Genomic DNA, 24,212 nt, shown 5'->3' on the forward strand with positions numbered 1-24,212 from the left:
AACAGCTACTGTGCAGTTTTCAAGCATACCATGCTCTTCATCAAGCTCTGTGTAATGGCTCACAAGCATTCTACCTGTATACAAAAACCACAGGGTGTGGCCACACTGGTGTAACCCATAACACCCCTCCTTTCTCAACTAACCCACTTACTTCCTAATATACATCACACTACATAAATTGCCTACCCACATCACCTGCAATTAATCATACTTTTCATATCATCCCTAAAATTCACTATACATCTAAACATGATATACATTTTTACATACTACCACAATTCATCATTATTGATACATAGTTTCTTGAAATATTGTTTCATACCATAGTTCTTTTCAAAGACATGCAGTATCTATTAAACATTCAGGATCTCAGTTCACACCTAAAAAAAGAGCATAGCAATCAATCACACATATCTCCTTCTTATAGAAACATATAAAGATCAAAATCCCTATTCATCCTATAAGGATATACGGACTGTAATCTGTTGATCCACCATACCGATGTTTCAGTTTCAAAATCCTTTCCCCACCTCTCTAGTTCCTCAATACTTCCTCCGAATCCTTATGTTCCTTTTCCAAAAAATGTTTAGAAATAGGCAACCCAGGTTGTTTGTTCCTAATGGTACTGCAATGTTGGGCAATTCTGTCTTTGATCTTTTGTGTGGTTTCACCCATATATATCAGATTGCATGGGCAGGTTAGGATGTAAACCACATAAGCAGACTGGCTTGTGTGGAAACCTTTTACCATATTTTTCTGACCATTACTAGGATGGATGCAACTGTCTCCTTTCAACATCAAATTGTATTGTATGCAATTTGGACAGGGAAAGCAACCCTTCCTTTTCTGTCCCAAGGAGAGATTCCATCTTTGTGCCAGTAGCACAGTTTTTGGACAAAATCCTGCCCCCCTTGGTGAAATATACTAAGGGCCAGATTCACAAATGAGATACGACGGCGTTTCTCCTGATACGCCGTCGTATCTCTGTTTTAATCTATGCGACTGATTCATAGAATCAGTTACGCATAGATATCCCTAAGATCCGACAGGTGTAATTGTTTTACACTGTCGGATCTTAGGATGCAGTACCGCGGCCGCCGCTGGGGGGAGTTTGCGTCGTAAACCAGCGTCGGGTATGCAAATTAGGAGTTACGGCGGATCCACAACGGTTTTTCGCGTTCGCTACGTCGCCGCTAGTATAGTTTCCCGTCGCAAAGTTACACTTTTTTTTTGGTGCCTTAACTTAAGTCAGCAAGTGTATTGCTGTCTAAAGTATGGCCGTCGTTCCCGCGTCGAAATTTAAAAATCTACGTCGTTTGCGTAAGCCGTCCGGGAATACGGAAGTACGCTACGCGCGTCGCCGTTCAAAAAAATGACGTCACAGCGCGCAAAGCACGGCGGGAGTTAGGAAACGGAGCGTGCGCAGTAGGTCCGGCGCGGGAGCGCGCCTAATTTAAATGGCACACGCCCATTTGAATTGGCCCGCTTGGTGAATCAGGCACTCAAGTGCTTGGTGAATCGGGCACTTGCGATGAAAAATTGCGGCGGTGTAACTTATCTAGGATACGTTACGCCGCCGCGATTCTACGTGAATCTGGCCCTAAGTCCTTAATACAAGATACTAATGATTTTTTACAGAAATTGAGAAATGTACAACAGTGTCAGGCTAATGAGATATTGGTAACCTGGGATGTAAATAGTCTCTACACTTCCATCCCGCATCGATCAGAGAAAGCAGAAACTACTCAGAATCACAAATACTTATGTTTGAGAAATAGTTTGAAGTCATTCTGTTTAACAATTATTTGTTTATTTCAGTATCAGTTTTTTGTGTAGCTCAATGGAGTTGCCCTGGGCTCTAATGTTGCTCCGCCTTTCGCTTGTGCATTTATGAATGTATTCGAACAGAAGTATATCCATCAAAATGATTTATTTATGACACATTGCGCCACCTGGTGGTGCTTCATTGATGATGTATTTGCGATATGGCGGGGAGACATGGAATCCTTGAACAGATTTAATGAAATGTTTAATGGGTTTAGTCTTGAGATTACATTTAAGATGCATGTGGGAGGGACATCTGTTCCATTTCTAGACAGTAGGATTTATATTAATAACAACATGATAGAATCCGATTTATTTAGTAAACTCACTCATGGGAATAAATTGCTTTTGTTTGATAGTTTCCCTCTACTTCACGTATTTAAATTCATTGGACGGAGCCAACTTTGTAGGGTTAAACGCATTGTAAGTGACAAAGCCATAAAGGAACAAAGGGTTAAAGAGATGTACCAGAAATTTAGGGAACGGGAATATCACAAGAGTATAATTTCACAGGAGATTGGGAGAGTACACCAGGGAGAGAGAAGTATAGCTGTGGGAGATATAAACAGGAGGCAAGGAGATTGCCCTTTTCCATGCATTTCCACAGCTATAGTGAGGACATCTTTAGAATCATTAAGACACTGGCCCTTACTAAAACATGCTTACCCACAAATAGAGGATTTTCAGCAGATTCCCTTAAAAGCATATCGTAGAAACAAAACACTAACACCTTGTACAGACGAGCGGACATGTCTGCTGGGAGGTTTTGGTCTGATGTGCGTACACACCATCAGACCTAAATCCCCGCGGACAGAGAACGCGGTGACGTAGACGACACCGACGTTCTCTGACACGGAAGGTCAATGCTTCCACGCATGCGTCGAATCAATTTGACGCATGCGCGGGATTTCGGGCCAGCGGACATGTCCAATGAGTCGTACTAACCATCGGACATGTCCGACGGACAGGTTTCCAGCGGACAAGTTTCTTAGCATGCTAAGAAACTTTTGTCTGCTGGAAACCCGTCCGCTAGGCCGGGAAACTGTCCGGTAGGCCCTACACGCGGTCGGACATGTCCGCGGAAACTGGTTCGACGGACCAGTTTCAGCGGACATGTTCGGTCGTGTGTACAAGGCCTCAGAGATTCTCTGGTACAGTCAGAGTTTAGGATAACACAACAAGAAAAGAAAACACATTTTTTGGGAAAGAAAAGGAAGGGTTGCTTTCCTTTTCTCAAATGCATAAATGCAATTTTATGTTGAAAGGAGACACTTACATTCATCCTAGTAACCAGGGCTGTGGAGTCGGTAGATAAATGTTCCGACTCCGACTCCGACTCCTCAGTTTTATGTACTTCCGACTCCGACTCCCCGACTCCGACTCCTCTGTATTAATATGCAAATGTATTTTATACATTCCTTGAGTGAAAGAAACGCAAACCACCACAGGACTACTGGCTGGGAAGCCAACAGTCTACTGTATTGCACAGTTTAAGCAAAAGACAAACACAATGAAAACAATCAAGTGGCTGGATAGTAGCAGCAGGCATAAACATCAGGAACAGGATCTTTACCAGTTCAAAAATACAAACCACATTATTTGGTTGTTTTAGAACAAAAACAAAGCTTATCTATAATGAACCAAAAACAAAATCTGCAAAACCTAGAAATGGTTTATATTAATCTTGAAATGTAGTTCTAGGCTTAGCAAATGCAAATCAATTCAATGTAGAGTTCTAAGGAAGAGAATTGCCTCTGCCAGATCCTCTTTCATAGAGGCTCTTAAGTCAGACTTTATTATTTTTAGGGCTGAAAATAATCTTTCGACACTGACTTGGGTGGGTGGCATTGCAGTAACTATTCTGGCCACATCACTAACGATCTCTGGATAAACAAGGATGGCTTCTTCAACAGTAAGTTTTGATGAGCGATCATACTTTTCAACTTCTTTTAGTGCTTTATAAAACTCCTGTTGGAATTTTTTTATTTGGACACTTACTGGTTCTCTAACATGCGTTCCCTGTAAAAGCAGAACACAACACTATGGAAAGTAGAAGTATTGCAGCTCCTAATTGTGCGTTGCGTGCCATATAGTGAAGCACATGAAAAGCATGCTTCTTCACAGTCACTTAACGTGTTCGTTTTGCGGTTACGTGAGGCACTGCATGCATTGGTCTTTATTCTTACAGTAGAAAAGTCATTAATTATAACTTTTTGTGAATTGGGACATTTAAACTTGCTTTTTTTTTTTTTTATTCCAATCTAAATTTAGTAGGAGTCGGTGCATTGTTTGCCGACTCTGACTCCGACTCCAGGTACCCAAAATTTCCCCACATGTTAGTCTGCTTATGTGATTTACATCTTAACCTGCCCATGCAATCTGATATATGTAGGTGAAACCACACAAAAGATCAAAAGACAGAATTGCCCAACATTGCAGCACCATAAGGAAAAAACCTGGGTTGCCTGTATCTAAACATTCTTTGGAAAAGGGACATAAGGATTCGGATTTAAGATTTTTTATTTTGGAGGAAGTATTGAGGGACAAGAGAGGTGGGGACAGGATTTTGAAATTGAAACAGAGAGAGGTATGGTGGATCAACAGATTACAGTCCTTATATCCTTATGGGATGAATATGTTTCTATAAGAAGAAGATATGTGTGATTGATTGCTATGCTCTATTTTTAGGTGTGACCTGAGATGCAGAATGTTTAAGAGATACTGCATGCCTTTGAGAAATACTATGGTAGTGAAACAACATTTCAAGAAACCACGTATCAACTATGATGAATTGTGGTAGTATGTAAAAATATATGTTTAGTGAATTTTAGGGATGATATGAAAAGTAGAAATAATTGCAGGTGATGTAGGTAGGCAATGTATGTACCATTGTGTAATGTATATTAGGAAGTAAGTGGGTTAATTGAGAAAGGAGGGGATACACCTGTGTGGCAACACCCTGTGGTTTTTGTATATAGGTAGAATGCTTGTGAGTCATTACACAGAGCTTGATGAAGAGCATGGTATGCTCGAAACTGCACAGTAGCTGTTGTTTTACATGTTATGAAGATACTTCAATAAAACTTCTTTTGCATTGGAGATTGTGTGCCGTCTTTTCTTCTATTCAAGTATTGGTGGACTATTCGGAGCCCACCTTAACACTGCTCCAGGAATTACACAGGTACGAGAGGAGTAACTCACCCAGTCAGTGGATATATATATATATCTGTGTGTGCAGTGCCTTGCAAAGGTATTCACCCCCTTTGGCTTTTTACCTATTTTGTTACATTACAGTCTTTAGTTCAATGTTTTTTAATCTGAATTACATGTGGTGGATCAGAACACAATAGTCTACGTTGGTGAAGTAAAATTAGAAAAATATAAACATAAAAAGATTTTTCAGAAATAAAAAAATTATAATTGCCATGTGCGTATGTATTCACCCTCTTTGTCATAAAGCCAATAAAAAGCTCTGATGCAACCAATTACCTTCAGAAGTCACATAATTGGTGAAATGATGTCCACCTGTGTGCAATCTGTCACATGATTTGTCATTACATATACGCACCTTTTTTTTGCACCCCAGAGGCTGCAACACCTAAGCACGAGGCACCACTAACCAGACACTGCCATGAAGACCAAGGAACTCTCCAAACAAGTAAGGGACAATGCTGTTGAGAAGTACAAGTCAGGTTAGGTTATAAAAAAAATATCCAAATCTTTGATGATCCCTAGGAGCACCATCAAATCTATCATAACCAAATGGAAAGAACATGGCACAACAGCAAACCTGCCAAGAGATGGCCACACACCAAAACTCATGGACCGGGCAAGGAGGGCATTAATTAGAGGCAGCACAGAGACCTAAGGTAACCAATGGTGGAGATGCAGAGTTCCACAGCAGAGACTGAAGTATCTGTTCATAGGATGACAATAAGCTGTACGCTCCATAGAGTTGGGCTTTATAGACGAGTGGCCAGAAGAAACCCATTACTTTCAGCAAAAAACAAGATGGCACGTTTTGAGTTTGCGAAAAAAGGCATGTGGGAGCCTCCCAAAATGTACGGAGGAAAGTGCTCTGGTATGATGAGACTAAAATTTAACTTTTTGGCCATCAAAGAAAACGCTATGTCTGGTGCAAACCCAACACATCACCTCACCCAAAGAACACCGGGCCAGATCCTCAAAAGAGATACGCAGGCGGATCTGCTGTTCCACCTGCGTATCCCTGTTTCTATCTTTGGAACTGATCCACAGAATCAGTTTCCAAGAGATAGACAGAAGATCCGACATGTGTAAGGGACTTACACTGCCGGATCTTAGGATGCAGTACCGCATCCGCCGCTGGGGGCATTTTGCGTCGAAATGCCGCTTCGAGTATGCAAATTAGCACTTACGGAGATCCACAAAGCTTTTCAGCTTTGTTTTTTCTCCGTAAGTTTTAGTTTGCAATCGTAACATTAGGGCTGCTTTTGCAAAGTGTAAAATTAGTACACCATGTAAAAGCAGACCCTTCTTTCCAGCGACGCTGTCTTTTTTTTTTTTTTTTTTTTTACCGCCGCAACTCGTTTTTTTTCCCGACGCAACTTTTTTGACCCGGCGCGATTCACGAAGCTCGGCGTAACGTAATTTCGCGCTATGCACGTCGGGAAAATTACATCACGAGCATGCGCAGTACGTTCGGCGCGGGAGCGCGCCTAATTTAAATGGGACTCGCCCCCATTTGAATAGGAACGCCTTGCGCCGGCGGAATTTAAGTTACACACCCGAAAATTTCTAGGTAAGTGCTTTGTGGATCGGGCACTTAGGTAGAAATTTTCCGGCAGTGTAACTTAAATGGGAAAAGATAAGTTACGGCGGCTGGCTGTGGATCTGGCCCACCATCCCCACAGTAAAACATGGTGGTGGCAGCATCATGCTGTGGGGATGTTTTTCAGCAGTCGGGACTGGGAAACTGGTCAGAGTTGAGGGAAAGATGGATGGTGCTAAATACAGGGATATTGTTGAGCAAAACCTGTACCACTCTGTGTGTGATTTGAGGCTAGGACAGAGGTTCACCCTTCAGCAGGACAATGACCCCAAACACACTGCTAAAGCAACACTTGTGTGGTTTAAGGGGAAACATGTAAATGTGTTGGAATGGCCTCGTCAAAGCCCAGACCTCAAGCCAATAGACAATCTGTGGTCAGACTGCTGTTCACAAGCGCAAACCATTGAGCTTGAAGGAGCTGGAGCAGTTTTGCAAGAATGGGCAAAAAATACCAGTGGTAAGATGAGGCAAGCTTATAGAGACTTGTCCAAAGTGACTTGAAGCTGAGATAGCTGCAAAAGATGGCTCTGCAAGATATTGAGTTTAGGGGGTTGAATAGTTATGCACATTGACTTTTTCTGTTATTTTGTCCTATTTGTTGTTTTCTGCACAATAAAAAAAAAAATCTTCAAAGTTGTGGCCATGTTCTGTAAATGAAATGATGCAAATCCTCAAACAATCCATGTTAATTCCAGGTTGTGAGGCAACAAAATACAAAAAATGCCAAGGGGGTGAATACTTTTGCAAGGTACTGTATATGTGTGTGTATATATATATATATATATATATATATATATATATATATATATATATATATATATATATATATCTTTTACAAAATTAAAAACTTTCAATAGCGTATTTAAACCTTAAGCAGCAGAAAGCCCAAAGCCAAACATGTAATATAATGCAGCTTACCAAACATTCCTATCTGCATAAGTTATGTTTTGAGTCATACTTAGGAACTTTTGGAAATCTGCTTCCTGAACATACTCAGTACTTGCAATACACACTGCATATACATACAGTGAATACACATGAATACAACATACTGTGACAGTATGAGGCGCTACCACTGTGAAATGGTTGTAGGGATCACACGTATTAGAGTATTAGACTCCAAAGTATTGATTATGAGCAGAGAAAAGTGGTTTTACAGCTTTCTCTGGATTTGGAATTCCTGGATTGGGCCCCCGAAGTTTGGCGATTTCAGAATGCTTTGGGAGGGAAGAAACCCAGTGTCCAGGTCTTGCAGAAGACCAGCAGGGTATGTGTTGAGGTGCGCATAGACCTTACAATGATAGGCTTGGGCAAAGCTCAGGGCTCCCGTTAGGAGACAGGTCTGCTCTGTTGAGGGGATGGGTGTACTCCACCCAAAACCCAGGAGGTGTCAGGTTAAGAGACAGAAGGGCTTCCGATGGGTGCCATTGAGAGGCCATGGTATGGGCTAGTGCAACAGGGTACTGCAGCTAAAGGCTGAGAACCAGGAGGGATGGGTGAAACAATCTGAGGGCCCAATCAAAAGTCAAACGCCAAGGTTAAGGGTCTAAGCAGTGGTGCTGCTGAAGAGTGGGCCAGGTGGCTTGATATTTTGACTGTATCTGTTTTTAATGGTAAAGACCCCTGTGTGGGAAACTAAAGCAAGAAACTTGCTGCCATCCAATCCTGTCCACAAAAAAACAGATGGCGGATTGGGTGGCATCTGATGGGAACTGACAGGCGGTCCGTTTCCATATAAGGGGAGATCAGGGCTGTCATCCACCAGCTCAGCAGGGATCAGCGGAGCAGTCCCCCACTGAGTAAGTGGATCCTGCGTAGGGGAGGTTGGCAAGTAAACTGCTTTCCATATGGGGCCACTTGCCAAAGAGGAGGAGTCTGGAGTGCCAGCAGGGGACCCCAGAAGAAGAGGATCAGGGCTGCTCTGTGCAAAACCATTGCACAGAGCAGGTAGGCATACCATGTTTGTTGTTTCAATAAAAAAAATGAAGGCTAAGGCCCCTTTCACACATACGGACCATTTATCCATTTTCCATCCATCCGTTGACTGATGAAAAACAGACATCAATGCATGTCTATGTAAAAGCGAATGACAGCGGATGATCATCTATTTTCATTCTCTTCTGTCAACATCTGTTTTTTTTAACGGACAAAAGTCCTATTTTCATAGGATAAAAAACGGATGTAAACTGACAAATGTTCAGTTTCTTGATCATACATCATGGGACACAAAGCCTTAATTACTTAATGGGTTATGTAGTCACCACAGGTGATTGGACACTAGTAAACCCAATTAAAATTGAGTTCCTCCCCTATATAACCCCTCACAAATGGAGAGTGCTGCCTCAGTTTTTTCGCCAGTGTTAAAGGTGGTTGGTCATGTTCAACATGTGCTAAGAGGAAAAATGCTCTTTTGATGGTCTGGCTGCGGAGACCTAGGAGCTATAACTGGATCCATACCTCGAGTCGATATCAAAAGTCTAAGATGGTTGGTACCCGGGCCTTGTGTAAAGAAGAAACAATGTTTGCCTGTAATGTCTCTCTGCGGAGGTCTGGGCTCTGGGATCCAGACTTTGGTGTACTAATACATCTGTGGCACGAAAAGTTTCTGGCAGAGTCTTCTACAGGTCTAGGTATGAGGTCTTCTCTAATGAACCCTTGATAAACCTGAAGGTTGGCACAACTTGAATGCTGTGATGGGTGAAAGTTGAAACTACTTTTAGTAGCTTTTCCTGCGGCGTGGATAAGGTAAGAAGAGGATCATTTATTTTGTATTATCTTCTGTGATCTTCCTGGTTTTCACAACTGGAGGGAGTAAGTGCATACCTGGTGTATTCTTAGCCATCCAGGAACAAGCTCAGTGAATTCAGTCAAATAAAAAAATGCCACTCACTTCCTCCGCTGCAGGCTCTGCCACAAAACCCATACAGGGGTCCCCCAATGATGCCCCAGTAATCTCTCCCCCTTCTCCTCATCACCCTGGGCGCCACCATGACAGTGGCACATGCTCGTGTGCTTTATGCTGTCTAATGGGCAGATGGAGAGGGGGCGTGGTTGAATGTGCCCATGCGCAGACACGGCGCACCTGTGTGCAGGTGCCAAGAGGCTGATTTAAAGCCCAGCGTGCCAGAAGCCTTCTGTAAGCGGCATGGACACAGAGCTGTGGGCTGTAAGCATCCCTGTGGATTTGAACCAGTACTCCTACTCGGCATGAAGTTGTGCAGTGAGCTAATATATGTGTATTGTAAGACTAAAACACAACAGTGATTGCATTTTTTGTGGAAAGTACCTTTGGTTACAGTAAGGACTATGTCCCCGAGATGAGGTACAAGGGCTGGTAAAGAGGCATCAGAAGATCCCCGCTTATGGCTAGGAAATCTGAACTTGCCTGCACTTTACCATCCCCCTCTGTCAGCCTGATAGCAGCCTCACAGGATGAGCCCCTGTCTGGTTCTGCAGCTTCTCCTATGGCAGCTCCTGTATACATCACTAAGTATGCTTTAAAAGTTGCTTTGGATGGCTTAAAAGGAAGGATTGCTACTATTATCGCAACCTCCTTGAAAGATAGCAGAAAACAGGGTAGATCCCCTTTATCTGCTCCGGCTCTCCGATCAGATGAGCCTTCTGAGGGTGAAAATTCCCTCTCTGGAGATGAGGATCATGTGCAGTCTGAGGACTCAGAGGATGAGAGCATCCCTGCTACCTCTCAGTCACTAAAGATGCAGGTGCAACAATGCAGAGATGGTCCGTGCCACTTACATATTGCCTCTTGGGGAAGCTTCTATGTCTTTTGCTTCCTCTTTTCGGAAGTCCCCGCAGGCTGCATGCTCCTTTCCAGTGATCTTTTGCTGGATAAACTGATGTATGATGACTGGGTTTACCCAGATAAACTGTTTTCTCCTCCTAAACAGTTTTCCCTCCTTTATCCTTTGGAGGAAGGTTTCACTAAGAAATGGGGGGTACCTGCTATTGAGGCAGCTATTTCTTGTGCAAACAAAAGCCTGACCTGTCCTATAGACGATACTCAGGGTTTTAAGGATCCAACTGATAAAAAGCTGGAGTCCCTATTGAAAGCCTCCTCCTCCATGTCTTGGGCTGTAGTACAACCAGCAGTTGCAGATATTGGTGTAAGTCAGTTCAAATGAAAGCAGATGATTAACCTCCTCCCTACAGAGGAGATTGAGGTTTATGAGGACCTTCTTAAGGCCTTGTGTTTTGCGATTGATGAGATTATGGACTCTGTTCAGGAAGCATCTCGCTTTAATCTTCTGCAGGTACACATGCGCAGGTCCCTTTGGTTAAAACATTGGGAGGCCGAGGTTTCGTGCAAAGATACTTGGCAGCGTGGAGCGGGGAGGACGCCTGTTTGGGGATGACCTGGATAAATACATCCAAAAGTTTACCGGAGGCAAGTCTACTCTGTTGCTGGTTAAAAAGAAGAGTAAACATCCTTCATTTAAGCGTTCTCTTTTTCCAGCCCCTGGAACCTCATTCTCCAGGCAGTGGCGACGGCCTCCCCAGTCTAACACTAGGGGAAAGGCCCAGAGCTAAGCCCAAGGGCAGAAAAGGACTTGGGGTCCAAAGTCTAAGCAGAACCCCAAAACGTCCTTATGAAGGGATGCCCCCGCTCGGCCAAGTGGCGGGAAGGCTGTTGCAATTTGCAAATGCCTTGTGGAACAAAGTTCAGGACAAGTGAGTCATCTCCACCAGTGGCAACCCGTCCATAGGGAGCGCCCGGGCACCGCCCCCCCTCCCCCAGTCAGTAAAAAAAAAAAATTATAAAAAAAAATATATCTAAATTTTTTTTTTATTAAAACATGTCCCTTTAAGAAAAAAAAATCAAAAATGGTCCTTATGTGCACTGTGTCTCGGCGCCGGGCGCAGTGCAGTACGGGTAGTGCCACATCTGTGCAATCACAAGATTGCAGTAGAGGCGCTACATTGGCAGGCAAAAAATGCCACATCTTCCGGTGCGATGGACTGAATTATTATGGCCGGGCGGGTGCACACACTATAGTGATCCGACGTCACTCGATGTACAGGAAGTGACGTCGGCACTCACTCTGCAGCTCAGCGCCCGTGCGGTCCCGACTCCCGGAAACATTAAGGTATGCATCCCCCTCTGCTCCTGTGCTCATTGCCTCTTATCTTTGCTTTATTCTTTAAACCCCCCCCCCCCCCTGGTACATAAGAATAATGAGCAGAGGGGAATGTAAATGAAAAAGACATTCAGTCAATAAGCGAGGAGGGGGGCGGGGCCTGGGGGATCGTGGCGGCTACTATTTCGGCAGTAATGTACATTTAATAGATATTTGGTTTATAAGCGGGGGGGTGATCGCCGCTATTTCGGCGGCACATTAGAAAAATGAGCAGAGGAGCAGAGGGGAATGTACATGTAAAAGTTTTACATGTACATTCCCCTCTGCTCCTCATTCTAATGTGCCACCGAAAGTTTTACATGTACATTCCCCTCTGCTCATTATTATAATGTGCCGCCGAAATAGCGGCCATCACCCCCCCCCCCACTTATTAACCAAATGTCTTTTATTTTAAATGTACATTTCTGCCAAAATTATAGCCGTCACTACCATCCCGTATCCAAACCCCCCCCCGCTTATTAACCAAATGTCTTTTATATGTGTACATTTCTGCCAAAATAGCTGCCATCACCCCCCCCCCCCCCCCACACACACACACACACACACACACACTTAATAACCACCAAATTTCTTTTACATGTACATTTACATTTCTGCCAAAATAGCGGCCATCTGAACCCAACCCCCCCCCCTCTTATTTACCAAATTTCTTTTAAATGTACATTTCTGCGAAAAGACTGACCTTCACCCCTACGCAAAGTCTTTCATTACGGCCACAATTCACGGAATTATGGGTTATCTTATGCAGTATGTCCACAGTATCCGGTAATCTTGTGCAGTATCTCTGCAGTATCTGGTAATCTAATGCATTATGTCCGCAGTATCTGGTAATCTAGTGCAGTATGTCCGCAGTATCTGGTAATCTAGTGCAGTATGTCCGCAGTATCTGGTAATCTAATGCAGTATGTCAGCAGTATCTGGTAATCTTGTGCAGTATGTCCGCAGTCTCTGGTAATCTAATGCAGTATGTCCGTAGTCTCTGGTAATCTTGTGCAGTATGTCCGCAGTCTCTGGTAATCTTGTGCAGTATATCCGCAGTCTCTGGTAATCTCCTGCAGTATGTCCGCAGTCTCTGGTAATCTCCTGCAGTATGTCCGCAGTCTCTGGTAATCTAATACAGTATGTCCGCAGTATCTTGTAATTTCCTGCAATATGTCCGCAGTCTCTGGCAATCTCCTGCCCATTTAGAGTCCTTCATTACTAACAGTGTAATTTTTTAGTTTGTTTGCGCCGATCTGTAAGGCTGCGCTATATACCATGATTTGTGATGCTGGGGCTATATACTCTGTCCTGTGATGCTGATCTGTATACTCCTGACACTATGAGTGGAAGCAAGTGGAATATAGGGGACGGAGTGGGTGGATTATATAAGGGGTGTGGCTTATGCAAAGTGGGATGGGCCAAATGTGGAGAGGCGGGGTCTTGCACCCCCCCATCCAAAAACGTCACCAGCCACCACTGATCTCCACAGTGTCCTCGGGCTAACAAGCTAGAAATCAGAACTTCTGCCACCCCGTTTTTTGAGATCAAGAGTTGCCAAAGGTCCAGAAAAAAGAAGGCCTTTGCTGTTGGCCTTGGAACACCTGTTGTTCCAAGGGGTTATCATGGAGTTAGCCCCAGAGGACCAGGGATCAGGGTTTTACTCAAACCTTTCACGATTCTAAAACCAAACGGGGATGTCAGACCTATCCTGGATCTGAAAGGCCTGAATCAGTTTCTGAACATTCGCTCCTTTTGCATGGAGTCTGTCCGTTCAGTTGTTTCCACCCATCAGGGAGGATAATTCCTGGCATCAATAGACATCAAAAATGCATATCTACATGTGCCAATATTTCCAGCTCACCAAGGGTTTCTAAGGTTTGCGGTGGTTCAGCGCCACTTTCAGTTTGTGGCCCTTCCTTTCAGGCTGGCTACAACACCTCGTTTTTGTTATACTGGTCCCGGGCCTGGCAAGGCTAAGGGCACGGGGCATAGCAGTAACAGCCTATATAGACGATCTGTTGATCATAGATCAGTCCGCTGCACACTTTGGTCACAATGTGCACAGCACAGTGGAATATTTAGAGTACCTAGGCTGGGCCCTCAATCTGGGAAAATCCTCCATGCAGCCTCAAAGAAGGCTGGAGTACTTGGGCATGATTATAGACACGTCCCAAAGCAAGGTATTACTTCCCAAGCCAAAGCCATAGGAGACTTGGTCCGAGTGATAAAGGCAAAGAGAAGGCCTTCCATCTGTCTATGCATGAGATTATTGGGAAGATGGTAGCCTCATTCGAGGCTGTTCCTTACGCCCAGTTTCACTCAAGGCCGTTACAGGGCAGCATTATGTCAGCTTGGAACAAAGATGTTCAGGCCCTGGACCTTCCTATGATCTTATCTCAAAAGGTTCATCAGAGTCTCAATTGGTTGCTCCCCCGAAATCTGTCAGAAGGAAAATCCTTCACTCTGGATACCTGGAAATTGGTAATCACAGACGACAGCCTTCTTTGCTGAGGGGGGCAGGGGAAGTGGTCCGGAGCCAAAAAGCTCCTACCCATCAACATTCTGGAGATTCGGGCAATTCATCTGGCCCTCAGAGTTTGGTCTTACAGACTGCAGGGTTGGCCTGTTCGGATTCAGTCCGACAATGCTACAGCCGTGGCCTATATCAATTACCAAGGAGGCACCAAAATTCTGGAAGCCCAAAGAGAGGTGAATGTAAAGTTTGCTGTGTAAAGTTAAGGCACCAAAAACAACTTTGCGACGGGAAACTAGACTAGCCGCGACGTAGCGAACGCGAAAATCCATCGTGGATCGCCGTAACTCCTAATTTGCATACCCGATGCTGGTTTACGATGCAAACTCCCCCCAGCGGCGGCCGCGGTACTGCATCCTAAGATCCGACAGTGTAAAACAATTACACCTGTCGGATCTTATGGATATCTATGCATAACTGATTCTATGAATCAGTCGCATAGATAGAAACAGAGATACGACCGCGTATCAGGAGATACGCGGTCGTATCTCTTTTGTGAATCTGGCCCACTGTGCTTGAATCCGCCGGTTAAGTCTCCTGTGTGCCCATGGGATTTGAATTTGGTATCTGTTTTACAGAAGCTACCTTTTGAACCATTACACCATGCTTCTTAAGTCTTTTGACAAAGAAACATTTTTTTTTTTTTTGGAGCCATGTCCTCAGCAAGGAGGGTATCGGAATTGGCGACTCTTTCATGTAAAGGACTGTATATTAAATTCATGATGACAAGGCGTCCTCACCCGACTTTTTTTTACCTAAGGTGGTTTCAGGATTTCATCTGAACCAAGATGTAGTCCCACCGTTTTTTTTTCCAGATCCGCAGTCTGCGGAGGAAGAAGGTCTACACTCTCTAGATGTTGTAAGAGCAGTGAACGTTTATCTGCAAACTACGGCTCAGACACAAAGACTGATTGTCTGTTTATTCTTCCAGGTCCCAGGGAAGGACCAGGCAGCGTCGAAATCTACTATTGCATGTTGGATTCAACAAGTCATTATTCAGGCCTATGGTTAGGAAAGAAGATTCCTCCTTGTCAGGTGAAGGTGCACTCGACTAGAGCAGTTGGTGCTTCATGGGCAGTGCATCACCAGGCCTCCATGGCTCAGATCTGTAAGGCTGCTACTTGGTCTTTGGTCCATACATTTACTAAGTTCTACCAGGTAGATGTGAGAGGGTATGAGGATGCCGCCTTCGGGCGTAGTGTGCTGCAGGCAGCAGTATAGATCCTCTGGCCCGATGGCGGTCTTACTTCTGATCTGTGTCTCCCTCCCCTCAATTTTAGCATTGCTATGGGACATCCCATTAAGTATTTAATGCTCTGTGTCCCGTGATGTATGATCAAGAAAATAGGATTTTTTAATACAGCTTACCTGTAAAATCCTTTTCTTGGAAACGTGGGACACTTATTGCTTTGCTACAAAACTGAGGCACTCTCAATTTGGGAGGCGTTATATAGGGGAGGAACTCAATTTTAATTGGGTTAACCAGTGTCTAAGCACCTGTGGTGACTACATAACCCATTAAGTAATTAAGGCTCTGTGTCCCGTGATGTATTTCCAAGAAAAAGTATTTTACTTATTTTATTTTTTCATCCGTTTTTGCATTGGTTGTTAGGGGCAACCAGTCACTGTGGGGGGGGGGGGTGTCAGAAAAAGGCAAAGAGATGTATTTATACATACAGGCTCCCTCACTTGCTGATTGTCATTGTCAGCTTTTTTTTTGGGGGGGGGGGGGGGGGGTTTGTGTCAGAGAAAGACAGGACAGGAGAAGAGATGTATAGTGAGGGAGCATTCTGTACAGATAGGGTCCCTTGCGTTTCGACCCTGACGGTCATTGTCAGTTAAATTGTCGGCTATTTTTCTTCTATACTTAATAGCGCCAGGAAAGAGCTCTCATTCGGTCCCACTACTAAATTAAACATATGGGCGGGGTCCCTTTGTTTAATTTAGTTGTGGGACCGTTTAACCACTTAAGGACCAAGACTTTTTTTCAGACTCTGTGTTTACAAGTTAAAAACAATTTTTCTCTTTCGTTTATGGACGGACACAGCCTTAATCTTCAAAAAGTGGGTATTAGCCTTCATTCAGGAGTGACTAGGCAGAAAGTGTTAAACACATCACACACCATACAGTGCCACCCAGGCGGTGGTCCCTCTGGGTATAACCCCTCTCTCTGCATCCCGCAGATCAGTTTTTTTCTGCCTAGCTAAGGAGAAGACATGGCTCCCTTTGGGCCCATAGGCCTGGACATCTATTCCAAATTGAATTTTATATTTTATTTGATTGTTCCTGTGATCTACGATCAACCGTTGACTGGGTGACAGGCTGTATCCCAGATCCTTGTAGTCTCCCCAGTTTCGGCCATCGAGCGTGTGCCGACCGTAGCTATGCGCTGGGTCATCCACGACATGCCCGTCGCTCTACATGCTCCAGGGCTAGCATATGACCGGTCTATAGGGCCGAGTCACAGTGGCCGGGCCAACAATCACCTCCATAACCATGCGAAAGATGGTCTGTCTGGGATGCTTCCAGCAGAATCCATGCAGGAAGGGTAAGTAGTAATCCCCTGCTTCGGCAGGAGGACATAGCTGGACATTCCCGTGGAGGTTGAGTAGGGGGTCTCATCCTTCATTTCCTCCCTCCCTTCCCTCCTCCCTGGGCTCTCTGAGCTAGGCTGACTGCTGGGGCCGGGGGTTCACCTGGGGCGGTTTCACCTGTGAGGGAACTGCACTGTACGTCCGCTTACAAATGCTATAAGCTGCCATGAAAAGTTTGCTTACCTGTGTGTTCCCCTCCATGCTGTTGGCACACTGTGTTTGGCATCTATCTGTTAATCGGCAGCCATTTTGCCTGTGTTCCACACTGTGTTTGGCCTTTATCTGTTAATCGGTGGCCATTTTGCCTGTGATCCATGCTGGGTTTGGCCTCTATCTGCCGCTCAGCGGCCATGTTTTTGTGGTCTGTGCCTTGTTTGGCCTCCTATCTGCTAATCGGTAACCATTTTGCCTGTGATCCACGCTGTGCTTTTGCCTCTACCTGCCGCTCGGCGACCATGTTCTTGTGGCCCGCAGCGTTGTTTTACCTCTATCTGCTGCTCAGCAGCCATTTTCTCATGGTCCACGCCGGATCATATCATTTAAACGGCACAAGATAGCAGACACACGCTGTGCAGTGGTCAGACTGACACAGACAGCTGACAAGGAAGCAGCTCAAGCTGGAAGCGGACGGCAGCCGTACTATACTGTTCCAAGGGTGGTGAGTCATTTGGGGGGAACCCCTCGTCTCACTCGTAGCTAGGAGGGTGGGTTGTTTTACCTTGCTTTGGAGCTCCTGTGGGTGTCAGGCGCGTTGGATCAGCATGGTGTCAGAAGCAGGCCCCTTTTCACCTGAGCTAGCAATTGATGCCCCTGCACCCGATGTATTGGTGGACGCTATGTCGGCGATCCTAGATGCTTTTGTTGCCAAGGTGGAAGCGGCGTGTGGGAACACGGGGGGTAAAAAATGCACCCAACCCCGCCATATTCTGGGGACAACTCTGATGCGGAGCCGGGTCCAGCTACGGCTCATGACCCTGGCTCTGATGTATCTAAGGACCGGCCGGACAGTGAGGATGACTCCGGATCCGGGTCAGCATGCGAAAAGGCTCTGGTCGGTGATCTTATCACTGCAGTGTGAGATACTCTAAAAATAGAGGAGTCTGCGGAAGCAAACGAGGCTTCGGTCCCTTTTGGGTTCCCAAAACCGACCCACACTGCTAAGGTGTTTCTTTGTGTGCCTTATCTAGACAAACGTTTATACAAGGAATGGGACAAACCACAGAAGGTTTTTTCTGTCCCTAAAAATTTGGCGGTGTGTTACCCTCTTGAGGATTTTTTCCTGAAAAAATGGACCTCTCCTCTGGTAGTGGACCCTCCTGTGTCCAGACTAAACAAGGTAACCATGATTCCGGTGGAAGGGGCTCCTGCTTTCAAGGACCCTGCAGACAAAAAGGCTGAGGCGGTCTCCCGCAACCTATACATGGTGGTGGGCTCAGCTGTGCGCCCAACGATAGTTGGGGCCCTGGTGTCTCAGACACTCACTGAATGGGCAAAGATGCTGCACAATGGGTTAAAAGCACATCAGGCTCCCTCGGACGAGGGAGCACTAGCTGACCAGTTGGTACAGGGCCTAAAATTTGTCTGCGAATCAGCCTTGGACACTATTCCTCTGCTAGCCAGAGCCTCAAGCTATGCAGAGGTATTACGCCATCTGCTCTGGCTAAAGTGTTGGTCTGCGGACCAATCTTCCAAGAAGGCCCTGATGGATTTGCCCTTTAAGGGCGACAGACTTTTTGGAGCATCCCTGGATGACATTATTAAAGATGCCACAGGGGGTAAGAGTACGCTGCTCCCACAATCCAAAAAGGGTAAGGAGCCACGCTGTAGGCAAGGGCCCTTCTTCACCGCGCACAAGCGTTTTTTCGTCCGCCCAGTGCGGCCAGTAAACAATCCCAGGCCAATAAAGCGCCTGCTGAGGGACAGAATCATCCCTGGTTTCGCAAGCCCAACAAGCCTGCAAACAAATCCACGTCCGCATGAAGGTTTGCCCCCACCCAGAAGGAGGGTGTCTTCGCGAATTTGTGACCCGGTGGATATCGCAGATCTCCGACCGGTGGGTTTGCGAAGTAGTTTCCTCAGGGTACAAGATAGAGTTTCTCTCTTGCCCACCAAACAGATTTTTTCCCCCCAACCTCCAGCTTCAGCGGACCCGTTGGACAGCCCTGTTTGGTACAGTTCAGGATCTGCTGGTACGCGGGGTAATCATTCCTGTCCCAGTACAGGAACGATTTCAGGGGTTTTACTCAAACCTGTTCGTAGTACCAAAGAAGGAGGGCGTTTGCTTTGTGAAGGTACAAGGATTCCGGATGGAGTCGGTTCGCTCTGTTGTCGCTGCCCTCCATCCGGAGGATTTTCTGGCATCCTTGGACATCAAGGATGCATACTTGCATGTCCCCATATGCACCAGACATCAGATGTCTGCGATTTGCGGTTGCAGAAAACCATTACCAATTTGTGGCTCTCCCCTTTGGCCTGGCATTGGCACGAGGGTGTTCACCAAGGTGCTCACCCCGATTCTGGCCCTACTAAGACAGTGTGGCATCGCTATTGTGGGCTACTTGGACGATATTCTTCTGAGGGCCACTTCAAGCTCATAAATAGAGGTGAGCGTGTCTATAACCTGTCAGATCCTCTGAGATTTTGGTTGGGTGCTGAACACTCACAAGTCAGTGTTGGTGCTGACTCAACGCCTAGTGTATCTGGGAATAAAAAAGAAGGGAAGAAGAGGGGTTCGGAAAATTCGGCCAAAAGGGGAGGCCTAAAGGGGTTACTATAAGCAATAATTAATGAATTAATGATCAGACAATTACCTTGATACAAAACGTATTTATTAATAGTATCAAAATTATGGTATAAAAAAGTACAGCAGTTAATGAACTAGAAGACAAAGGTAATCTTAAGTGAGCATATGATTACCATGTACAAAATCACAAACAGGACAAACAAAAAAGACAGACATAAAATAACAGCACGGTCCGGACGTGTGTGTGTTCAGCCTGTGGATATATCAACACGAAATATATTTGGTTAATTGGTTGCAGTAATTGGGGTAGTCAAAGCATCTGGGAGAAGATTCTATCCCTGATGATCCCCTCTGCATGAAGCCAATGAGTGTTGATTATTGGACTGGCTGGACACAGTGCAAGTGGGGGGAGAAGAAATTAGGGAGGGATAGCGAAAGAGGTGGAGCGAACTATGGTATACTATCTGCGGGACCAGTATTTTGCGCTTGTTCAAAAGAAATTTTTGAAAACAAGAGAAAAAATTTGAAAAAAGTCATATGAGTACTAGTGTATCTGGGGTTGATTCTACACTCCTCAGAGGTGAAAGTTTTTCTCCCTGTGGAAAGGTTGCAGACTCTTTGGGCTGCGGTGTGGCAGTTGACATCCCAAAGATGGTCATCACTCTGCTTTTGCATGCGAGTCATGGATATCATGGTAGCCTCCACTCGAGTGTTGCAGAAGGAAATTCTGTCCAGATGGTACAAGTGCCCATCATCCCTGGATTGTCAAATCCGGATGAGCCACCTAGTCAGGACCTCCCTAGTTTGGTGGCTGACTTCACCGGCACTTCTGTTCGGGAAGTCGTTCCTTCCTTTTCACTGGATGGTGGTCACGACGGACGCCAGCCTTACCGGTTGGAGGGGAGTCTGGGGGGTCCAGTCGGCCCAGGGTCACTGGACTCCGGAGGAATCCCACTTGCCGATCAATGGGCTGGAACTCCGGGCGATCAGGCTGTGCCTCTCCACATGGTCTCAGAGGCTACAAGGGCCTTCAGTCAGGATCCAGTCGGACAACGCCACAGCGGTGGCGTATGTCAACCATCAAGGAGGAACAAGAAGCTTGGCTGCAGCGTCGAAGGTAGCCCACATCCTGAGGTGGGCAGAAAGGAGCTTACTGGCCCTGTCGGCCGTATACATTCCGGGCGTGGAAAACTGTCAGGCGGACTACCTGAGTCGCCAGATGCTGGACCAAGGAGAATAGTCTCTGCACCCAGAGGTGTTTCAGCTCCTTTGCCAAAGAAGGGGCACGCAAGACGTAGATCTCCTGGTGTCTCAACTCAATCGGAAGGTACTGTATTGAGGTTTGTGGCCAGGTCAAGAGACCCATGGGCAGACGCGACAGATGCGTTTGTGGCACTGTGGAGTCAGTGCCGGCTAATCTATGCCTTCCCTCCTCTGAAGCTCCTTCCTCATCTGCTTCGCAGAGTGGAGGCAGAGGGGATCCCAATGATTCTAATTGCTGTGGATTGGCCTCGGCGTCCTTGGTACGCCAACCTAGTACGTCTAGTAACAGACGTCCTTTGGTGTCTACTGCTGAGAGAGGACCTGCTGTCGCAAGGTACCATACTTCATCCTGCTTTACAGTCGCTGGCTTTAACGGCATGGCTATTGAAAGCCAGGTGCTAAGAGACCAGGGCCTGTCAGATTCAGTGATTTCTACCATGAGGAGGGCTCGGAAGCTATCCTCTAGGAAGATTTACCATCACACTTGGAAGGCCTACATATCCATTTGTGAGGAAATGAGGTGGAATCTGCGTACTTATTCGGTTTCCAGAGTCCTGCAGCGGGGGGTGGACCAAAAGCTTGCCTTAAGTACGATCAAGGGGCAGATTTCTGCCCTGAAGGTCTTTTTTCAACGACCCCTGGCGGCTCACTCTCTAGTGAGTACATTTGTGCAGGGGGTTCGGCATGTGGCCCCTCCGGTCCATCCTCCCCTACCTCCGTGGGACCTGAACCTGGTCCTCTCGGTGCTTCAGAAACCACCGTTTGAAAACATTAAGGAGATTTCCTTGTTGACACTTTCTCAGAAAGTGGTCTTTTTGGTGGCTGTTACGTCAGTTAGACAGTGCTGTGTCCACAGCCTTCTTTTTTCCTAAGGTCGTTTCGGCCTTCCATCTCAATGAGGACATTGTACTTCCATCCTTGTGTCCTCGTCCGTCGTGTCCTAAGGAGGCGGCGTTGCATTCCTTGGACGTTGTCCAAGCTCCAAGAGTATACTTGTCTGCTACTGCTCCAATCCGGAGGTCAGACTCACTGTTTGTTTCAGTGGCTGGTCCTAAGAAGGGCCTGGCGGTCTTGTCGGCCACCATCTCTAGGTGGTTCCGACAGATCGTGATTCAGGCTTACGACATAAGGGGTCAGGGGTCTCCCTTTCCTGTCACGGCGCTTTCGACCAGGGCAATAGGTGCCTCTTGGGCTTTCCGACATCAAGCATCTGTTTCCCAGGTGTGTAAGGCGGTGACCTGGTTGTCCGTTCACACTTTCACAAAATTCTACAAGGTTCATGTGAGTGCATCTTCGGATGCTTCTTTCGGCCGCAGAGTTTTGCAGGTGGCTGTTTAGAGCTGCAATGCCTCAGTTGAGGAGCTCTGTTTTGTTTTGGTGTGAAGTTATTTTTATGCTGTTCCCACCCCTCGTTTTTGACACTGCTTTGGGACGTCCCACTTTGTCAAGATTAAGGCTGTTGTCCGTTCATGAACGAAAGAGAAAATAGGATTTTTGTACTCACCGTAAAATACTTTTCTCTGAGTCCATGGATGGACACAGCACCCACCCCTCCTTTTTTATGTTTGTACTCCTTTTTGACGAACTGATCCATGAGATGCAGAGAGAGGGGTTATACCCAGAGGGATCACCCCCTGGGCGGTACTGTATGGTGTGTGATGTGTTTAACACTTTATATACATTTCTGCCTAGTCACTCCTGAATAAAGGCTAATACCCACTTTGTCAAGATTAAGGCTGTGTCCGTCCATGAACTCAGAGAAAAGGAGTACAAAAATCCTATTTTGTTGCTAGAAAATTACTAACCCCCAAACGTTATACATTTTTTTATAACACCCTCGAGAATAAAATAGCGGTCATTGCAATACTTTGTCACACCATATTTGTGCAACGGTCTTACAAGTGCATTTTTTTGGGAAAAAATACACTTTTTTTCAATTTAAAAAAAGACAACAGTAAAGTTAGCCCAATTTTTTTATATATTGTGAAAGATAATGTTACACCAAATAAATTGACACCCAACATATCACGCTTCAAAATTGTGCCCGCTCGTGAAATGGCGACAAACTTTTACCCTTAAAAATCTCCCTAGACGACGTTTAAAAAATTCTACAGGTTGCATGTTTTGAGTTACAGAGAGGAGATCTAGGGCTAGATTTATTGCTCTCACACTAACGATCGCGGTGATACCTTTCATGTGTAGTTTGAACACCGTTTTCATATGCGGGCGCTGCTCATGTATGCGTTCACTTCTGCACACAAGCTTGTCGGGACGGGGCGCTTATTTATTTATTTTATTTTATTTATTTATTTTATTTTATTTATTTTAACGCAGTTTTTTTTCAAAAATGGGTCACTTTTATTCCTATTACAAGGAATGTAAACATCCCTTGTAATAGAAAAAGAGCATGACAGGTCCTCTTAAATATGAGATCTGGGATCAAAAAGACCTCAGATCTCATATTTGGACTAAAATGCAATAAAAATAAATAAAAAATAAATTGTCATTTGAAAAAATTACAAAAAAGATTCCCTTTAAGAGCTATGGGTGGAAGTGTCGTTTTGACGTTGCTTCCGCCTCGCTATGGGTGGTGCCCATCCTCCCCTTACTCATCTCCATACCCAGCCACGGACCGATCCCGATACCGATGGCTCCGGTAAGCGACGGAGGGTGCGGGAGAGCGGCGGGAGGGGGCCCCCTCTGCCGCTAACGACGATCTTGAGGCGATCCGCCGCAGAGACCATCATTATCACAAACCGGACTGCTAGCTGCTGCCATAACAGATATCCATGTTTAAAGTGCCGACGTATATATACAGTGGGCGGTCCGGAAGTGGTTAAGTATAGAAGAAAAAGAGCTGACAAGCTGACAATGACAATCAGCGTCGGCAAGTGAGGGAGCCAGTCTGTACAGACTGCTACCTCATATATATACATCTCTTCTCCTGTCCTGTCTTTCTCTGCCACAACCCCCCCTCCCCCAAAAAAAATGTATTTTTGTACTCACCGTAAAATCCTTTTCTCTGAAGTCCATGGGCGGACACAGCTTCCTTATAATCTTGACTGTAGGGTTATGTTCCGTCTATCAGGAGAGGACTAGGCAGACATGTTAATAGTTAAAACATGTAATCTTTAGCAAAGCTGAACAGCCCCGCCCAGGGAGCGGTCCCTCTGGTCATAACCCCTCATACTGCACTCAGCAGCTCAGTTCGTCAAAAAGCAGTACAAACTTAAAAAGGAGGGGTGGGTGCTGTGTATTATCTGTATAATCTGAGGTAAAAATAAAATTGAAAGGCCACGAAAACACT

This window comes from Rana temporaria, chromosome 3 (genome assembly GCF_905171775.1).
Source record: "Rana temporaria chromosome 3, aRanTem1.1, whole genome shotgun sequence".
In the NCBI taxonomy this organism is placed as follows: Eukaryota; Metazoa; Chordata; class Amphibia; order Anura; family Ranidae; genus Rana; species Rana temporaria.